Source organism: Aythya fuligula, chromosome 9, assembly GCF_009819795.1.
Source record: "Aythya fuligula isolate bAytFul2 chromosome 9, bAytFul2.pri, whole genome shotgun sequence".
In the NCBI taxonomy this organism is placed as follows: Eukaryota; Metazoa; Chordata; class Aves; order Anseriformes; family Anatidae; genus Aythya; species Aythya fuligula.
The window spans coordinates 1,390,554-1,411,415 of NC_045567.1; positions in this window are offsets into that span (position 1 = coordinate 1,390,554).

The following is a 20,862-nucleotide window of genomic DNA, read 5'->3' on the forward strand; positions in this document are numbered from 1 at the left end:
ATTGGGAGTACAGTACTTTGGACCCAAACTCAGTGCTTTACAATAGTAAAATTCATTCCAATCAGATGATGAAATATTTTTACATAAGCTGTAGTTTGAGCAGCATGGATAGTATTGCAAATGCTGGTATGTAACTAAGTTGTCATCATGACAATCACAGTATGACTGAACACATCTACACAGACAAATAATACACCATTTGTGACAATATTTTTTGCCAGATTAGGCATGGTTTCATATTGCAGTTGAAAAATCAAGACTGTGCGGTAAAACTAGCTTCAAAAAGGTGTCATGAATAATACATTAAATTACCTATCTGACAAAAACAAAACAAAACAATAAACCGTCATTTACGGTAAGTGCTCTCTAAAATGTTATCTATTACCTCTGTGTTTTCACTGCATGAAAATGCAACTTATGAAGCTATGATATTTCAAAATATCTCTTTCAATATCCTTTGTAAAGTACTAAAAGAGAAACAATGCAGTCACAAGCTAAGCCCAAAAGAGTGTAGAAAGTCTTTGCTGCTGCATAATGCTACCCTTTCAGAAGAATCCCATATCACAGCTCATTGTACATGTACAAAGAAATTCATAATACTACACCAAGAATGGACCTCGTTTTGCCCATACAATCTTTTACTTCCATTCCTTACCCACACATTTTGCCCTGGGAGTATGAATTGCAGTGATGTAAGAAAAGCTTCTGTAAAGTAGTAAATTATAAATACTGTATTTATTGTCTTAAAATTAGTATTTTGCAGCTATCTAAAAGGCTCATCTTTCTCCTTTCTCTCCACCTTGGCAGGATTTCTGCTGGAAACTTCTCTTTACCCAAACTAGGTAAAGTCATGCCACTCTCTTTCTAACTCAAGACTAATCTTTTGAAAGATTAATCCTTTCTTTAACATTGCTTGATATAACTTGAAACCCTGAGGTTTGATTCTAGAACTACTACATGGTAACATGACTTGATATTATTAAGTAGGTGTTTTATTGCTAAAAATATTTTTGAGGAACATTAACTTTCTGTATGCACAATATATATCAAATGTGTAGTGATAAATCCCCAGAAAAAAAAATGGAACAATCTCCCCAAGGAAGTTGTCATGGCACCAAGACTGCTAGAGCTCAACAACACTCATATGCTTTTATTTTTAGGTAGTCCTGTATGGGGACTTGATGGTTGGGACGTCGAGTTGGACTCAATGATGCCTGTGGGTCCCTTCCAACGAGGCATATTATCTGGTTCTATTCTATTATTCTGTGAAAATGTGAACTGACACTAGTAGATACTATCGAAGTCCAGCATCAGGTATTGATATTGTAGTATCTATATTGAAATATCAGGTAAATTGACAAATTATTACTACTAATGATAACTGATTACAAGGACCACAAGGAAGATAAAGAGAATTCCTACTTCAAATTACTATCCCATCCTAATGTTGTTTGGTTCTGTTTGGTTCTGCATAATGACATTTTTTTTTTTTTTTTTTCATTTAAAAATAAATATTATAGAAAAGTATATACATATGAAATTCCAACATCATAAGTTGAATTACATTCAAAATATATATATATATTTTTTTTTTCTCCCACAAAATTCAACTTAGGACCAATGAAAAAAAAAAAAAAGGACGAATAAATAAAATAAAAGGGCATGATATTGAAAAATATTGCTACTGTGGAAACAATGAAAAAATTACTCAGTTTCACTTTAACTCAACTTAAGTCATCACTGATATTAGCACATTCATACAAAACATTTGGATTTAGAACAAAACAAAATAGAGTAGTTCAGTCAGAATGGGTCTTCAAAGATCATTATGTCCAACTGCCTGACTACTTAAGGGCTAACCAAAAGTTAAAACATATTAGTGAGGGCATTATCCAAATGCCTCTAGAATGCTGATAGGCCTGGGGCATCATCCACCTCATGGGGACACCTGTTGCAGTGTTTGAGTACCCTTATGGTAAAGAAATTTTTCCTAATGTCCAGTCTGAACATCTCCGGCGCAGCTTTGCACTGTTCCTGCATGTCCTACACTGGTAAACTATGAGATTGTACATCTTGAAAATATCCCATCAAATACCTTCCCCATTAATAAATAAATAAATACTGCTTCTATGCAAAGTGTTAAAATCCTATTAATTTATTGAAAAAAAAAATCCAAGGGAAGAAAAACAAACCCCACAGAATTTCATTGTTCTCACAGCTGTTTTAGCTTAGAAATATATCTCTGCCAAGAGCATCATCTGTCAGAAATATACATTGGCTTTTTGCACAAAAATACAAAGATGGAGAAGCAGTAAAGTCAAGGTTTCCCAATTTTAATCTTCAGATTCTACTTCACTTTACAAATGCAGCAAAGGACTGATTTTCTTTTGTTTTTTTTCATCAGGTCTAGGGGAGATGATAAAAAGATTCGAAAATTTTATTCAAGGCAGGGTATGTTGCTTAGCCAAAAATACATTATGCTGCAGTAATACAAAAAAAGTCACAGAAGGACCTTTACATGAGTACTCAAAAGTCCACTAGCTCCTTGTTGTACTTGTCTTTATAAGGTAAAGTCCTACAACTGAATACCCTAAAATCAAAATATGAACTCCTGTTTCCTGTTGGGATCTTTTTCAGCTTCAGTTTCTATTTGTAAAGGATAAAATAAGATTATCTTAAAGGGTATGATTTAAAGGATAAGAAGCCACATTTTCAATTCCCAGATCAACGCCTTTTGTTTTCTCTAGTTTTCTCAAGGAAAAGACTGCTTATCTTCCTCTAACTGTGGCAACTGTTATACTCTTATAGTCTCTGCTTATTTTCTCCATCTTGTATGTATGTATGTATGTTTTCTCCATCTTGTATGTATGGTCAGTAAACTTCTTTGCCTTGCTTGATCTAACATATAGCCTTCTACCACTACTAATACCTAGGAGGACAACAGTGCATGGAAGTGAGTAGCTGAAATAGCTTTACATATGTCTCATAAATGACTTTTACATGCTGCAAAAGCTTAATAATATCTGAGTTCCAGTAATTGCATGGACTTCTCCTTAACTGTGACAAACGTCAGGCAACTATAAAACTTGTGACTGACCAAAAATTATCAGAAACTGTTACATACTCAACTTGAACAAGCATGAATCTTCTAGAGAAAGAGAGATGGCGGGGTAGTGGCGGATGGTGTGTGTGTGGAGGAGGGTATAAGAGAGGAAATTTAAAAAAATAAAAGGCACAAAAAGGCACTGTAGAGAGAGCAGAACTACATATCACTGATATTAAAAATGGTGACACTGCTAACTTTTGTTTCATGCAGACACCCCTGCATTGCTGAAACATCTCACAACAGGACTGACAAAAATGCTTTGACTAGAGAATGAAAAATTCCATATACTGCACAGCAGGAAATTCTATATTTAATGAAGAAATCATAAATGAAACCAGAAATAAAAGGAACACCGTTAGTACGGAATAAAAGTCTACCTGAGATTTTAAAAACTATCACACTAGAAGCTGCGTAACAAACCTAGACACTGCTTTACTTGACTGCACAAAAGTTCTTCCTGGCAAGGGCATTATAATATTGAAACAAACACTTTTGAATAAATGACAAAAAAAGATAGAAAGTAACACTGAGAAAAAGAAAAGAAAAGAAAATGTTTATTCAAAACAAGACAAAAAAAAAAAAAGGACAAAAGAAAATCCCATTTCAGAGAATACACCCTGAACTTTGAATACTAAAAAATACAAGGAATAATCTCGATATAAAATTAATGTATCATTACCTTCAGAATTGCATACAAGTTTCCTAGTCCTATTTTCAAAGATTACACAACACAAAAAAAAAAAAAAAAAATCAAGTTCATGCATTGTACTTGCTTTCTGCATGTTAGAAATGTCTCAGGATTGACTCCCGTATAGGATTTTTCCCCCCTCAGCTATTCAAAAGGGAAAATGTCATCTGTTGTAACAGCAGGTGATCACACAATTGTAAAACACTAATACCAGCTTCCCTAAAGTTTAGTTACTTACTGAAGATCACTAATGATACTACTTTTATTCTAGTGTCATAAGGATAGCACAGAAACAGAAGAAAATTGCTCTACATGAAAACCAATGTTTTGAGCCAGAGAGAAAACACCATATGGAAAATTGTTTTCTTTGGTATCATCATCATCATTTCTAGATAGTGATAAAAGCTTCTTATGATTTAGAAATAATTTTTATAGACATTCATATACCTCCATACATGCCTACATTCCCAATGCAGTTCCTAATCAGCTATTTATTTTAATCACAAAATCAGTTAAATTGCCAATATGCAATGCTTTTTGCAGTCACCATCATAGTATTTGGCATACAAATTCTACTTAGCATTTACTGCAAGAGCTTTCTACTCCTTGTACAAACATTCATCTGTATCCCATTCACTAGCTCCACAATATATTTTTTTCATTTAGGTTGCATTATCATTTAACATCAGAACATGAAACATCCTTGATATCTGTTTAGCATTTTTTAGAATGCTTCCCTCAATCTCTTTTGCTAAACTGGAGGAGGTTAGCCTCTATTTAACCTTTTATTTCACCACAGGAAATATTGAGGCCTTCTGTTGGATATAACAGCTTGGCTTTACTTGACATCTTCTTTGCAATAACCAAAATGAAGTTTTAGGAATTGTATAGACAAAATCATGATATTATTTTGTAGGGAAAAAAAAAAAAAAAAAAAAGATATTAAAAATTGTTCAGATTCTAGAAGCCCCTATTTTGTTATGATGTTCCAAATGTCTTTTTAAAATTTGATAATTCAAACTCCTTTTCTGGAGAGAGTGAAAATACAGAACACAAAGTTATACAGAGTTGGGAAATATAATCTGCTAGAAATCTTTAGCCAGTACTTCATACTGTGTTAAGGCAAACAGGTTAGTTGGATTTGTTTATTAAAATTACCCAAGGACAAGAAATTATTGCTGCATCACATAGAATAAATCTATTATACTTGAAATGCTTACGTATCACTGTTCAAAAATCACTGCAAAATATGCCAGTAATCCTAAAATTGTTAAATAGTGTGAAGATCAAAGAGGTTAAAGACAGGCAGGGAGTTATAAAATTGTGGAATGGTGAGGATATAGGTTGTAGTCAGCAAGGTAAATACTTCTGAATAGCATTAAGAAAAATAATTTAGTAATGACATTCTAACCTTTTACAGTTTATGCTATATTATGAAACTTAATTCTGCAATGCCTGTTCCTTTCTGAGACTGCATGAGTAGTAGCAATGGTTCCAAGTTTTCTTGTATGACCTTCTTCCTCCCCAGAACAGTTTTTTCCAATAGATGTTCAAGTAACTCTCCATTGTGCTTATCTCAGTACTTGATTTCTAGCTATCCATTCTTCTTCAACATTAATGTTAACTTGATTTATTATTATATTTTGAGTTTTTTGTTTTGTTTTGTTTATTTTTGTTATTGTTTAAAATGTTTATGTTCAGTTTAGGATTGGTAAGAAATTGTTACATCTTGATAAAATAAAATAATGAAATAAAATAAACAAATAAAAGTCCTTCTTCACAGACAAAAAAATTGACCTTTATATAGCTTAATTAATCCATTATTTATTTTGAGTAAAATAAGTTGGGTATCTGCAGGTACATTGACAGATTTGCATTCTTAGTTCTGCTGATACAGACGCTCACAGAGTAACATGTTCAACATGTGGAGGTGTTTGGCTTACTGGTAAAGAAGCTGAATTCAGCCAATTCAAAACAAATTCTTAATTATATTCTTGCATAAATGAGTTTGTATTTTAACAAGACAGTTCTGTAACCTGTATAGTGGTTATATATTCTATATTCAGATATATTCAGAATATATTCAGAATATTCTATATTCAGATATTCAGCTATTTTTAGAGCTCTTCAAGTGCATGACAAACAACCTAAATGGATATTTAGTTCTCAAGAACACACACAGTCTTCCAGTTAGCATGCTTCATGGTTTCTGATTATTTATACAGCAGTCACTCTTAAATTCACTAGCCATGAGATCTGCACGTGATTTAAGAAGGGGTAGTAATATTTTCGTAAGTTCTGCAGTGAAATCTAGAACGTACTGTTACCATCTGACTCTATGCTTATTCCAGCATCTGCAGAGACAGCAATATTTCTTACTTTTTACATTTTTTTTCTAGAATATTGCCTGGTTTTTACTTTTGTTTTTGTTTTTACTTTTCCTGTCATATTTCAATAATACTCAAGATTGAAAGAGATTTTCATAATGTGTTGAGGCTGGACTTCCTCCTGGAAGCAAACTAAAATTCTAGTAATCAGTATATTTATCAAAATCTTCAGCATTTAATAAGCATATTAGAATACTATGTTTTTATGGTATGTGATTGTTAGAATCAAGATTGCTAGGAAATTCTTAACTGAGCTGTGATTTCATTTGTACTGTGGTTTCTACGGCAACTCAGGCTAAATAAATAATCTAACCAATGCTACAGCATTCTTTGTTGTTTTTAATGTAAGTGAATGATTGCATCACTACCTTAACAACTCTGCTTACTTCGTTAGTTTGAGTTATTTATTCTTAGGAATACAGCCTTAGAGAAAACTTCTATGCTACATATGCTTTGATCAGAGAATATTCAATAAATCCAGTCAGTAATGACAAATATATTCATGCTATCAAATCTGCTTTATAGTTCTGATGATGGAAGTGTTTAAACTGCTGTAGAATTTTATTTTTTTTTAATGTGGAAATATTTTAATACTCTGAAGAACCTTCCTTTGTGAAACGGGAATTATTTTCAATTCTCTTTCACAGAAAAGAGAATTTCAATTCTCTTTCACAGAAAAACAATTCTCTTTCCTTCTAGAAAGTAAATTAAAGGTTGGATGGTTTCAGTTTCATTCTTGGTGAATTTCTGCAAACAAGACTACACTAAATGTAGAGTTTTACATCCAACAAGGCAGATCTATTCAAAGAATAGTTGATAAATGTGTACCAATTTTGAATGTTCTAATAAGTGAAACAGCAAAAAAAAACAGAACACAGTTTCCACAGACTTTTCTCTGGTAGGAATTTACAAACACAGCAGGGATGCAATTAATATTCTTTACACTGTGATTTGGAATGGAGGTAGCAAAATACGCAATGCTGAATGTAAGCTGGGTACCATGTCACCAAGGAAACAACAAAATGACTATCTAAAATGTGTGCTTGCGGCAAGGAAATCTGCAAAGATTTCTTGGAGAAAAATGCAAGTTCACTAGAAATTACAAAGAATTTGATAGCTTCATCTATTTTAAAGGCAAATAGAAACATTAATTAAGTTGCAGAGGGACTATTATTTTGGAAAATGCATAATCAATTTTGTAGATGTCATGATTTAAAATTTTATTCAAGCTCATAATGAAAGACAGGATGCAAAACTTAGTTAAATGCAGCTGTGTTTTCGCATGGCAGGAACAAAGGTGTTTTACAAACATTGTCATCTGTATGTTCTAATCAGGTAAGCTCAGACATCAGACATACCAGTTGAAGTTGTTCATTCAACTTATTTATTTGGCTCCTGTCAAATATCATAGGAAATATTATGCATAGCTTTTTTTAAATATTTTTATTTTATTTTATTTTATTTACTTATTTAATAGCTTACTTGTTGCCATTTACTTACTTACTTATTGCCATTTATATGAACTGATTCAGATGCTCACCAACAGAAACCTGAATGCATCTGTATGGGGGCAGAGCTGATGCTTTGTGTCCTTTTCAGAACTGAGCAGTATCATGTGAATGGCATATTAAATGCATAACAAATCTTAAAACTTGAGACTCAACAGCAAAGACTACATTTACTTCAAAAATATACGTGAACTAAAGTTGTCAAATAGAAAACTTTCATAGACTATGTTACTTTTCAAATCATATGAGGCAATTACCATTTAAAACAGGTATTAAATACACGTTATAGTATCTTTACACCGAATCTTCTTTACTATAAAAATAATTTCAACAGAATATTTTCTAGAGCATGATCAAAACTTTGCTCTTGACACACAGTATGATTTAGCAAAACATTGGGAACATTTTTTCTAAATGTCAGTATATGTATTTTTAGATGCTTGTTAGTACTGATTAAATGAAATTACAAGTTATTATGACAAAAAGATTTTCCTGCCATTCCATTCATTTACAATGCTATCTTCTCTGTATATGATTCAACTCCAGTCAATCCAAACCAGATTTAAAACCCAAGCAAATGGCTATTCTCTCAGTTTATTTCTGAATTAAGCTTAGGGTATGCACATTCTATGTTCTGAAAACTCATTTACATGAAAATGTCACATTAGCACAAATAATATTCTGAGAAGAAGTTGCCTCTTTCATCTGACATAAGACAGGTACAACACAGCAAATTTTATTCAGTTGGAAGTAACCTAAAGCAGCTTTAATTTAAATATCTACTTTGGAGAGCTCGAGAATTAAAACAGCCTACTTAGGTTTTTAATCTAATCAGATAGATTTTACATTCCATATTGCTTCATTAGCAATATCTGAGCAGACCAAAGTGTAAATATCCCTTCAATATACTGCTTCATTTAATAAGAATTTTTAAGAAGAAGGTCTTTTAAAAGATGAATTCTTCTCTTTTGTCTTCAGCAGTCATATTTCATGACACCTAGTTCACTACTTTATGAATAATTATTCCATCTACTAAAATATATGGAAATGTTACAAAAATCTAGATAAAAGAATTAAATACCCATATAATTTCTATGTCACTACGAAGCCATTAAGGTCTAAGTGAAATCCTTTAAGTTCTTCCAGTGTTGCATGAAGAGAGGGGGCAGACATGGAGACAAGGAAACAGATGCTTTGCAACACTCTCTAGAAGTCAATTGCAAAGAGTTTTGGAACCCTTGTTCTGCACAGCTCATTACTTGGAATTTCTTAAAAAACAATTCTGCTGTGTTTGTAAAGAGAGGAACAGAATACAAAAAATCTTAAACGGCTTGTAATGGAAGGTGTAAGTGTGTATCTTAGGATAGAGGAAAATAAACATCAAAGCTTTACATCTCAGTAAGACTGAAGCTGGAAATTGAAATGATAAGCATGTAATTAAGACAATAGGTAGATTTTTCCTTGGAAGGGAAGAAAAGAAGTAGGTCCAAAAGTCTAGCTGCTGTACATTAGGCCTATTTCTCCAACACTGATTTTGAACATCCAACATGCATCTCCAGAGAAATGCAAATCCAAGTCAGTTCATGTTATTGTTGGGATAAATGGCAGATTTGCCAATGAGATGAATCAACAGCCAGTAGAAAATTCAAATATTATGTGAGAAAGACCCAAACTGTTCTGCCAAAACCACCTTTGGTAGGAGTTACTTAAATTTATGTTGGTGGTTCTTTAATTGACTGACTCCAAAACAGGCAAACTCCAACACATGAAATTGTATCCTCTCTGTGTGTATGAGGATTCCAGTATTTTAAATCTCTCCTATTTAGCTGTTCACATTTTTGCTCTGAATAGCACTCTCTCAATCTCTAATTCTATTTTTCTATTTTTAATATTTTTATTAAAACTCAATTATAATGGAATATGACCCATTTTCTTTTTTTCTTTAACAGAACAAAAATAAGTTAGGATTCTGCCAATATTAGGAAAAACATTGTGTTCTCTATAATTTCTGTAGATAAACTGCTCAATAGGTTTCTCATTCTGAACATTTTTTAAATTCTCACTGACACAGATAACATCATCAATATCACTATAAGAATATTGTTTGGTCTCATTAAGAAATAAAAGGGAAGAAAACCAATATTCTTTTCATCCTTCCTTAGTCACTAGTTTTCAAAATTTTTAACAGTTCTCTAGGCTTATTTTTTCACTCTCTTTCTGATAGGTAGCCTACAAGTATTCAAGAAAAAAAGCATTATTCATCTAAAGTTAAGTTAGAATATACTTAGACGTTTAATGAATGAATGGTCCTTTTTTTTTTTTTTTTTTTTAAATCTCAAGTATTACTGTTTCAGTCTTCAGATATACATACAGATAATACATTTTGAATAGCATTTGTTGGTCTGATCTGAGAATGTATTTATGATCAAGCCATGTCAGCAGGCAGAGCTATTTTGGTGTAGTAGATGGGAGGAGGTGTCCTCCAGTAGACCTCCAGAAAGAATTATCTTTCAACTGGAGACAAATGGACCTTCCAAATCAATGCTTAGCTGATTCATTAGACTATCTAAAGAAAGTCTCATCATTTCCACCATGTCCGATACATAGATAAACACCCGTGTCAGCATTCTAAAGTTAAAAGAGCCCTTCCTCTTTAAAAATTTCATTTAGTTATGAACTTTCAGAAGCATTTTCTAAAGCATAAGTCCCATTTATCAGTACTGATTTTGACACAAGAACAAGGAACCAACCTGTTACTGAAAATAATATCGAGTAGATCAAATGAATTAGAGCATAACATAAACATTAAAAGAAAAGATACATGAATAGCATAGCTTTATAAAAGTCTTAATCCTTACATTCTCATAAGTTAAATTAATTATAGTTTAGAAAACAATGATAATAAGGATTGCCAATGATTAATCAATTAACCACCGTATGCTTGTGTAACTGGCAAAACTCTAGGAAATACAGTGACCTAATTGCTTTCTTCAGATAATGGAAAAATAAACTACAAAATGGATCTAAAACTAACAAACAAACAAACAAACAAAAAACAACCACTGGGAAAGAAAAGCCTTTTGTACTTGTATTCAAATGACTGTTGGGGAAAGCTCTCTTAAACAGGGAACAAAAAGCTGTAATACAGTTCAAACACGCAAAATTTTCATTAGATTGCACCAGGATTTCCTTATAGAGTATATCAAATATTTTCACTTATTCTAGTGACAATAACGACTCTAGTTTCTGCTCAATGAATATTTAACTCATCCGTCCATTTCTGAAGGTATAATTAGTTATATGATTTTATCTCTGGCTAGGGACTAGAAACCTGGATTCCCTACTCTGAGAGAGTACTGCCCCAGAAATTAGGTCAAAGCTATGCTTTTTTTTTTTTTTTTTTTTTTTTTTTTTTTTTTTCCCCCTGGAATAGACAAAATACAGAAAAATGGGTTATTACTTTAAGGTTTGGAAAGCAGCTTTTTCTCACCAAGCGTTTTACCATGAAAATTCATGTGGTAATATGGGTTAATGGCTGGTTACACCAGCAGTATTTTCTGAGCTCATTTTTACCATGGTTTCTGCAAAACTTCCAAATCCCCTGAGGTAACGAGGAACAAGATATCCCCGTAATGCTTCATGGCACAACCTTTACTTATGTCCCTCTTCAAAAGCTCTTCTCCTGCTTGCAAGTTTCATTCCTATGGCAGACTGTCCGATGGGGTGAAGAAGGGACAAGAACAGAATGGCTTCACTTTCAGCAGCTGTGATACCATTATTATTATTAATTATTATTCCTTCTGCAAAGGTTTCTAAAGCATACCTTTCACAACAAACAAAAGATACCATAAGCAACTCATATACTATGATCTTGACACAAACAAAACTCACTGAACTCAAAGAAAATTAAAAAGAATACAGAGTAAAAATAAACAAGTTTAAGGGAGGAACCTGAATGGACATGGGCCAAGGAAAAGAATGGATTTGACAAGCTGAAAGTCAGAAACTAGAAACCTATATGGCAACTTACCCAGAAACCTACATGGCAACTCTTAACACTTATGCAGTGGGTCTCTTATATGAATATATTTTAGACGAGCAAAAGGCTCTTTGGATATTACAAATTAGATATGCTATATGATTTTCTTTTATAAACTACGTTGTTTATAAACACACCCAGATCACCACAACAATTATGTTGACAGAAATAAACTTCTTTACCAAAAGGGTTGTTAGGCATTGGAACAGGCTGCCCAGGGAAGTGGTTGAGTCACCATCCCTGGAGGTCTTTAAAAGACGTTTACATGTAGAGCTTAGCAATATGGTTTAGTGGGGGACTTGTTAGTGTTAGGTCAGAGGTTGAACTCGATGATCTTGAGGTCTCTTCCAACCTAGAAATTCTGTGATTCTATGTGAAATAGTTCCTTTGATTTTTAAGCCTATTTAAAAAGGAGCAGCAACACTGAGTTCTGCAATTCTTTATACATGTCTCAGGCCATTTCAGTCTGTATGTCTACACAGAGGTACAGTATCCCCAAAACACGTTTGCAAACTGCAGGACAGTATATTTCACAGCAAGAGAAATAAGCAAAGAATTTGTTCAATGCCACAGGCAGTGACACCATAGACATAGCTGATGGTGCAAAGTTACATTTTTGTTGTTATCTTTCACTTGCTGGGATACTTACACTTATGCTTACTTCTTTATTTAAAATAAATAAATAAATGCATCCATCTTGACACTTTCTACAAGGCGCATTATTCTAGTTGTGTGCTCCTTACCTGCTTTGTTTCTTGCAATAAATGGCAGTAATCAGAAGAGCTTTAAATTAAGCTTTAAAGTAATACTTAAGCAGGAATGTTTCAGCAGCAGAGGGGCAGAGTTCATCTCTCTGCTTACACACACCTTGTCACACTGAAGACCACCAGCAGGTATCATTTGCTCTGCAAAAGTTTCCCAAAATGAACAAAATTTTTGTGATCTTTACTGCACACTCAGTAGTGAATAAACAGCAGCTCTGGAAAACGCAAACTCAAATTCATATGTCATGTCTCATTATAATCCAATACAGTTTGCAGAAAACCCTCCTGAAAATTATACTTGTTTATATTCTCAGTTGACTGGGCACTGCCATTTCTTCCTGTTGCCATTATTTCCATATGCAGATAAGAATTAAGGATTCACCACAACAGAAATAGATAATGGGAAAGTGTTTGAACCTACAGTGTGCATACAGAATGCATTAGGCATTCACCTGTGGTTGGAAAGAGGAACACCTTCCTCCAGAATCCTCAGGTGTCTGCATTCAATCACAGTAAATAGATAAGGCCATGCTAAGTGCAGTGTTTTCTCTGTCATAGGAAGATTCATAAACCACAGATCCCAACTATGCCCACATTTGAATTTTGCCATAGTATGTCAAATGTATAGATTCTCATTACTTCTGTGTAAACTGAAATTCTCTTAAAGAAGAAGAAAAAACCAACCAACCAACCAAACAAACAAAAAAAACCACAAAGCATACAATCGTACAGAGATGCTAAATTGCTCAGCTGCTAGATGCTTTTACATATTCTCTTATTTCTATATAACCCTGAAATGGAAGAAAAACAAAATTAATAATTCATTTTAAAATGACATCAGCTTGTTTGTAAAATGCAAATGTCCTTCTGCCTAAACCCAGTGACTCCTGGGGAGTTCTCTGCACTGCTAACATTCACTTTTGGATTAACATCGATATCTTACCTCTTCCTGTTTCTAGCAACTTTTTTCCCTATTGTCCTGTAACTGTAGTTGCCTGTCAACACATTGCGTTGCTCTTTTCCAACACTCATTCCTGCTTATTTGACTTCTGCTATTCTTTTCTTTGATACTTTGCAATAAATCTTTGCTAAGAACAGTATACTCCAAGCACTCATGCTACAGAAGCATTTTCTGACCGAGTCTGCCACCTTCTTTAAAATCCTATCTATTGAGTGTCCAAGCTATGATCTGAGAAACAGAACAAAGGATTAAGGGGCCAATGAGCAAAACACTGATGAGACAAAGCTTTTCTCAAATAATTCCAGCACTGATGTCACATAACTGATCAATAAAAAGAACAAACCCTAAATTATCACAATCCATACATGTTATGCATTAGCTGGAACAACTGCCAATCCTTCAACCCAATGAGAAAAGATTAATTAAAATAGATGTTACTTCCCAGGTGAAGAAAAAATTGTAAAGCAGGACATAACCCACATTTCCTCATAGGCTGTCTTCTTAGAAAAGACAGGAGGAATACTGAGGGGACTGCAGCCATAGTTTGAGGGTCAGAAATCTTTGGACATTTCCCCCTTCCGTGACATCATTGTGGTGTGCATTAGATGACTGCAGACAACAGAGAAATAATTTCTGAATTATTTTCATTTTTAATTTGATATATCATGTCTTAAGTATCCTATCTCCAATGTGCATTCTCATGATTCTTCTTTCCATTTCTTTTAATGTAAGAAATTTCAGGGTTATGCTGTGGTGTATATGCTGAACACTTAACAACAATACAAGGGTGTTTCTGCAATGCACTGCAATGCCGGGTGAGTGTGCTGAAGCTACCTCAATATCCATGCAATATAGCAACATGCTATATTGTGATTAATCACATGTGATAAAGCATTATTCCATGAAGGATATGTTTGTTTGAATGTGGCTTGGGTATCTCCAACACATCATGCTATTGTGTCTTGTAGTCATTCTCTTCGATCTATGTTATGGATTTTCAGTATTTCTCTACTTCAGATGAAATACAGCATACTATACCTTAACTTTACCAAACATTTTTCTTCATCTTCCTAAGAAATGTTTGGTGTAGTTCTGCAGTTCAGGAGAGAACAGCAAGAAAGATAAGACCACAGGGATAATCTAGTAAGTCTATTCAGAGGATTGGACTGACAAGTCAGATACAGTTTGTGTTATTTATATGTCAGTATTCCTCATTAAGTAGCCAGTGGTTATGGAAGCAGTACAAAATATATTTGATGTACAGGATTCTATTATTTAAACAATTCTGATTATCTAAGAAGATACTGCCATTGGCTACAAAATCAGCTTGTTTCAGAGAATGGTAGAGGAAGAGAACAGCAGAGGATTATACATAAACTTAAAAATAAAATGAATAAATACAATCTTTTGATGATACAAAAGAAACAGTTAGGGAAAGAACTGTGCCACTTTCTTTTGACAGATGTTTGTTTGGGGATCTAGTCATGTACGTCTTCCTGTAAGCACAGTCCAATCTTCTCTCTTACCTTCAAAACACTCTTTTAAATAGACAGTTTAATTACTGCCTGTGTTCACTAGTTTTCTGCAGGGTACATTCACTCCACAGTTGGCTTAGGGATACTGAGCCTCTGGCAAAGAACTAGCATAAAATTAGCCTTCGTGTCTTGCCCCTTGAAAATATTTCTAGATACCTGAAGTAGAAAACTGACAGCTGGGTATTTGCCATCATCTAAATATCAGAATTACTGGCTTTGTCCTGAAATGCATGCCCTTATGACATGGAGATAGAAATGGCATTACGAAAAATTAAGTCAAGCACACATTTATTTTGAAAGTTACATGTATTGCACGTTAATCCTGGTAGGCAACTAAGCACTACACAGTTGTTTGCTCACTCCTCCCCAGTGAGATGGGGAGAGAAATGAAAAGGTTAAGTGCAAAACCTTATGGGTTGAGATGAAGACAGCTTGATAGATAAAGCAAAAGCCGCATGTCCAAGCAAAGCAAAATAAGGAGTTAATTCACTATGTCCCATTGGTGCACAGATGGTTAGCTATTTCCAGGAAAGCAAGGCTTCATCATGTGTAATAGGTACTTGGTAAAATACATGTACATGCCATAACCCTGACTTCCACCACCCTCCCTCTTTTCTCCCAGCTTTTATGGTATGGGATATGCCTTTGGTCAGTGAGGTCACCTGTCCTGGCTGTGGCCCCTCCCAGCTTGTGGTGCACCCCTAGTCTGCTTGCTGGTGGGGCAGCGTGAGAAAATGAAAAGGCCTTAGCACTCTGTAAGGACTGCTCAGCAATAGCTAAAACATTGGTGTGTTATCAACACTGCCTTGGTCATAAACCCAAAACATAGAACTATGTGTGCTACTATGAAGGAAGTTAACACTATTGCAGCCAAAACCAGTACTAAGGTACATACTGGTATATGGAAGTCAATAGTGTCAGAGAAAATCTTTGAGGAAGCTACCAAAATACTCTTTATATCTCCTGCTTGATTTTCTCTCTTGTTAAGTTCTTCATCATTGAAAGGCAATATTTATGTATTCATTGCCTGCTAGAATAGCAGCAAGAATTAATCCCTCAAAAATAACTATAAACTAACTCGTGAGCAGAACACATATCTGATCCTCAACTGCCCACTGTGCAGCACAGAGGTAACTTGCAACATCCATACTGCAAAGTGTCAACAGTTTGGTGATTACCCCAGGGCTATATCCACCACGTTCACCACATGAGGGAACATCCGTAGCCACATCTTACCAATGCTCATGCTGGCAAGGATTATTAGCTCAGACTTAGCACCACATCCCCTGCAGGTATTCAGCATCTGCACCCAACTGGCTTAACCTGAGGTCTGCTGAGGGTGTCCCTGAATCACTTTCCCCTGTAACTGGTTCCAGGTCAATCATCCACCTGGTTTCTTCACATCTACCTGGCAGATATTCATGGGAGACTGTCGTGGTTTAACCTGGCCGGCAGCTAAACACCACGCAGCCGTTCGCTCACCCTCCCCCCTCCCTCTCTGGGACGGGGGAGAGAAATGGAAAGTGAAGCCCATGAGTTGAGATAAAGACAGTTTAATAAGACATGAAAATAATAATAACAAAATAATAATAATAATAATAATAATAATAATAATAATAATACAATGGTGATAATAGGAAAGTAATAATAATATGTACAAACAAGTGATGCACAATGCAATTGCTCACCACCCGCTGACCGATGCCCAGCCTAACCCCGAGCAGTCCGGCCCCCTCCCCCTGGCTAGCCACCCCTATATATTGTTTAGCATGACGTCAGATGGTATGGAATACCCCTTTGGCTAGTTTGGGTCACCTGTCCTGGGTCTGTCCCCTCCCAGCTCTTACTGCACCCCCAGCCTGCCTGTTGGCAGGACAGAGCGAAAGGCTGAGATGTCCTTGGTTTGGTATAAGCACTGCTCTGCAACAATTAAAACATTGGGGTGTTATCAGCACTCTTCTCATCCTAAGCCAAAACACAGCATTCCACCAGCTACTAGGAAGAAAATTAATTCTGTTCTAACTGAAACCAGGACAGAGGCACTTCTGGATTTCCCCAGTCCTGTGCTGTCCTTCCTTCAGGCTTGTTTCTGGTTCTCTATCAATTGCAGCATCCAGCAGATGCTGTGAATTATGCCTATGATAATGGTACCAATGGATCTCACATCAGCTCACGATCCCTAAAGAGCAGATTGAATTTCAATTGTTATCAAAAGCTCATTTACATAAATACAGTATTTTGAAAATGTTTATAAAGAAGAAAGTATGTTCATAGCACAAACATTTAACCATATGCAGATCCAGAGTGTCAAAAAATATAGTGAAGAATTTTTACAGCCACTTGTTTTTTAGGTCATCAGAAAAAGCAGACCACGAATCACAATGACTTACCACACTGTCTTGCTCAGCAAATTTTTTTTTTTAGGATAAAGTGCAAACACTAAAAATGCTTAGCACTTATATATCGAGCAATGCCATTGTAAATTTACTGCACTTATTAAATTGTTGGAAGCATCTGTTTTGTTGGTATTTAAAACTGGATACAGGCTGAGGTATGAAAAATATGACAGCAGCACTTCTCCAGGTGCCAGTTCACAAAGTTCACACTGTGTTGACCACCACATTGCTCTCCCATAGCAACAACTATATCCATATTCTACTCCAGGTAGGAAGATTTAATGTAAATGCAAATGAAGTTTAGGGTAAAAATCGAATACAGCTCCAGAAATATTTTGTCTATTTTTAACACTACCCTAATAATTACTGTTGGATATTAAGAAGAAACAAAGCCATTGTTAGGGGTTTTAATGCAACAAAGCATCCTAACAATCAGCTTGTGATAAGGACCTTGAAAGGGTTTTAAATGCAAGATGCCCAGTTCTGAGCTGATATTAGCTGAGAGACTTTGGAACTTGGAAGAACATTTTAAGGTGAATGGGAAGATTAAGACTGTCTGTGAAAAACCTATATATAATTATGAATGACAGAAGGAAATTGCACTGTATTCTCTCTTTAGTGAAAAAGATGGGGAGTGACAAATAAAGGATGACAAAACATGCTTCATAGTTATTTGTTTTATGCTCATTACACAGTTGACTTCAGCAAATAAAAATAGCAAATGTTAATTGGCTACCAGAATATCAACGTTTACATAAATAATGAGAATCACTATGACATCTTGAAATAGAATAAAAGTGGAATGATCTTTCCTATGTCAGGGTGGGAACTGAAGTAAATAAAGGTGCTACAGATTTCAGAGATGCTACTTTAGATGGGCTGCAAGTTCACGGAGATTACAAAAACAGTAAATTACAATACCATATAACAGCAGTGACTCATTTTCTCTCATATTCCCTGATGGCAGATGTTTCCTGAAGTTGGTAGGGAGCTTTTCTTCTGGGTATATTTTCTATTCAGGTTTTGTATGGGGCTTGCAATTTTTTCCAGAATTTGATATGTACCACTCTCAGAGGGTAAAATATTACATTTTTCTGCTTTGGTATGACATCATAATAACTGTTCAGCTAGCCAGCAGAACCAGCATAGCACAAAAGCACTCCACAAGCACTGGTCTTGATTTCTTCCAAAATTCCCAAAGCAAGAGCAGAAAGTCACTGCAGAGCTCTACGTGGTAAGAGTAAGGAAACAGCTCACCCCCTGTATCTAGATTATAGAATAATATTAGATGTATAAAGAGAATATAATCTCCAGAGAAAGCATATTTAATGCTATCATGGAAAGATGAGATAGCGAAAGATGCAAGGACCTCAGCTATCCAAAGAAGCAGAGAAGCAGAGTTTCCCTGGCTCTGCACCCTATAACCAAGAAAAAGAAAAACAATATAATCAAGATTTTATGGAAAATATATTTGTTGTAAATGACAATGCACCAATAAGAGAAGGAAATTCATTGCTTGGTTGCTTATTTTAAAAATAGGACTGCACATTAAAAGTGAGTTTACTAAGTAATAGTGCCAGCTCACAGGCAGCCTTGAGTGTTCCCACTAGCTCTTATTGTTCATTCTCCTTTCATGCCACAGAGAAGTCAAAAGTACTCAGGGCTCCACTCCCTTTCTAAATCCTACAAATTAATATTCTTTCTGTCATCTGGAGCTCTCCTCCAAAGCCAAGAGTCACTTGAGTGTTTCAACTCAGAATATTTCTGATATTGCCATAGATCACCAAAGTTGACATTTAGAGACAATATATTCAAATTATACAGTGTGAAGTTTATGTAAAACTTACTTGTTTATTATTTGAAGTTTATATAATGTTAACTGCTTCATATATATTTGGAGGGTTTTAAGAAGCATTTAAACTGGATTTTTTTTTTTTTTTTTTTTTTTTTTTTTTAAGAGTGCAGAACAGATTTTTTTACATGCTTGAAGAAAAAATTAATCTGCATGGTTATTACATGCACATTAGCAGCCCTGTTTGAAATGCAAATTCTCATTCTGGCTCGAAGTAAATTACCCTGACATTGGTGAGAAAAGAAGCCAAGTTCCTCTGTAGTGTTTGTACAGTGTTGTCACTGAGGTAACATTTGGAGCCCTTTTGCACATTTTCTGTTTATTAGATAGCTGCTGGCTACAGAGTGAAATCCCTTTGTGGTCATCCATCTTGCTCACCCGTTGTCTCATATGCACAATAGCAACGGTCAGCTGGATCTCCCAGATCTGCAGATCTCCAATGTACCTCGTATATTGGATAGCTTGTACTGCCACGGCAGTCCACATGGAATTGAAACTAGTGCTTGGAACAGCTCCCTCTAAGAACTTTTGGATTTCCATGTTGAAAACCAGCTTTCAAGATTATAGCATATAAATACCCCTATAATAAAACATGTACAAGGGCCTGGTAATCAGGATAAAAATTATAAATAAATATTAATAACAGACATAAAAGAAAAAAAAAAAAAAGTGATGAGTGATCTGTTTGTAAATCTTGTGGATGTTTGGATGTTACCAAACTTAAAGATAACATCTTTTGATCTCTTTGTCTTTTGTAACCTAAATCTCTACTGAAAGAAAGGAAGAAAGGAAGAAAAGGAAGAAAAGGAAGGAAGGAAGGAAGGAAGGAAGGAAGGAAGGAAGGAAGGAAGGAAGGAAGGAAGGAAGGAAGGAAGAAAGGAAGGAAGGAAGGAAGGAAGGAAGGAAGGAAGGAAGAAAAACACATAACACTTTATTGCAGAATGTTAAAAGCTAAATTAAACAACCCATTACCCAACCTGCTTATGACCAGCAATGTTGTATAATTAGAAACAAATACTTAAATACTTAAATACTTATCTCCCTGTCCTGGTTTCAGTTAGGACAGAGTTAATTTTCTTCCTAGTAGCTGGTAGAATGCTATGTTTTGGCTTAGGATGAGAAGAGTGCTGATAACACCCTGATGTTTTAATTGTTGCAGAGCAGTGCTTAAACCAAGCCAAGGACGTCTCAGCTTCTCACTCTGTCCTGCCAACGGGCAGGCTGGGGGTGCAGTAAGAGCTGGGAGGGGACAGACCCAGGACAGCTGACCCAAACTAGCCAAAGGGGTATTCCATACCATCTGATGTCATGCTAAACAATATATAGGGGTGGCTAGCCAGGGTGGGGGGGCCGGACTGCTCGGGGTTAGGCTGGGCATCGGTCAGCAGGTGGTGAGCAATTGCATTGTGCATCACTTCTTTCGTACACATTAGTAGTAGTACTATTATCATCATTATTGTTATTATTATTATTGTTGTTATTATTTTCCTGTCTTAATAAACTGTCTTTATCTCAACTCACAGGCTTCACTTTCCCATTTCTCTCCCCCATCCCAGAGAGGGAGGGGTGAGGGTGAGTGAACAGCTGTGTGATGTTTAGCTGCTGGCCGGGTTAAACCACAACAGT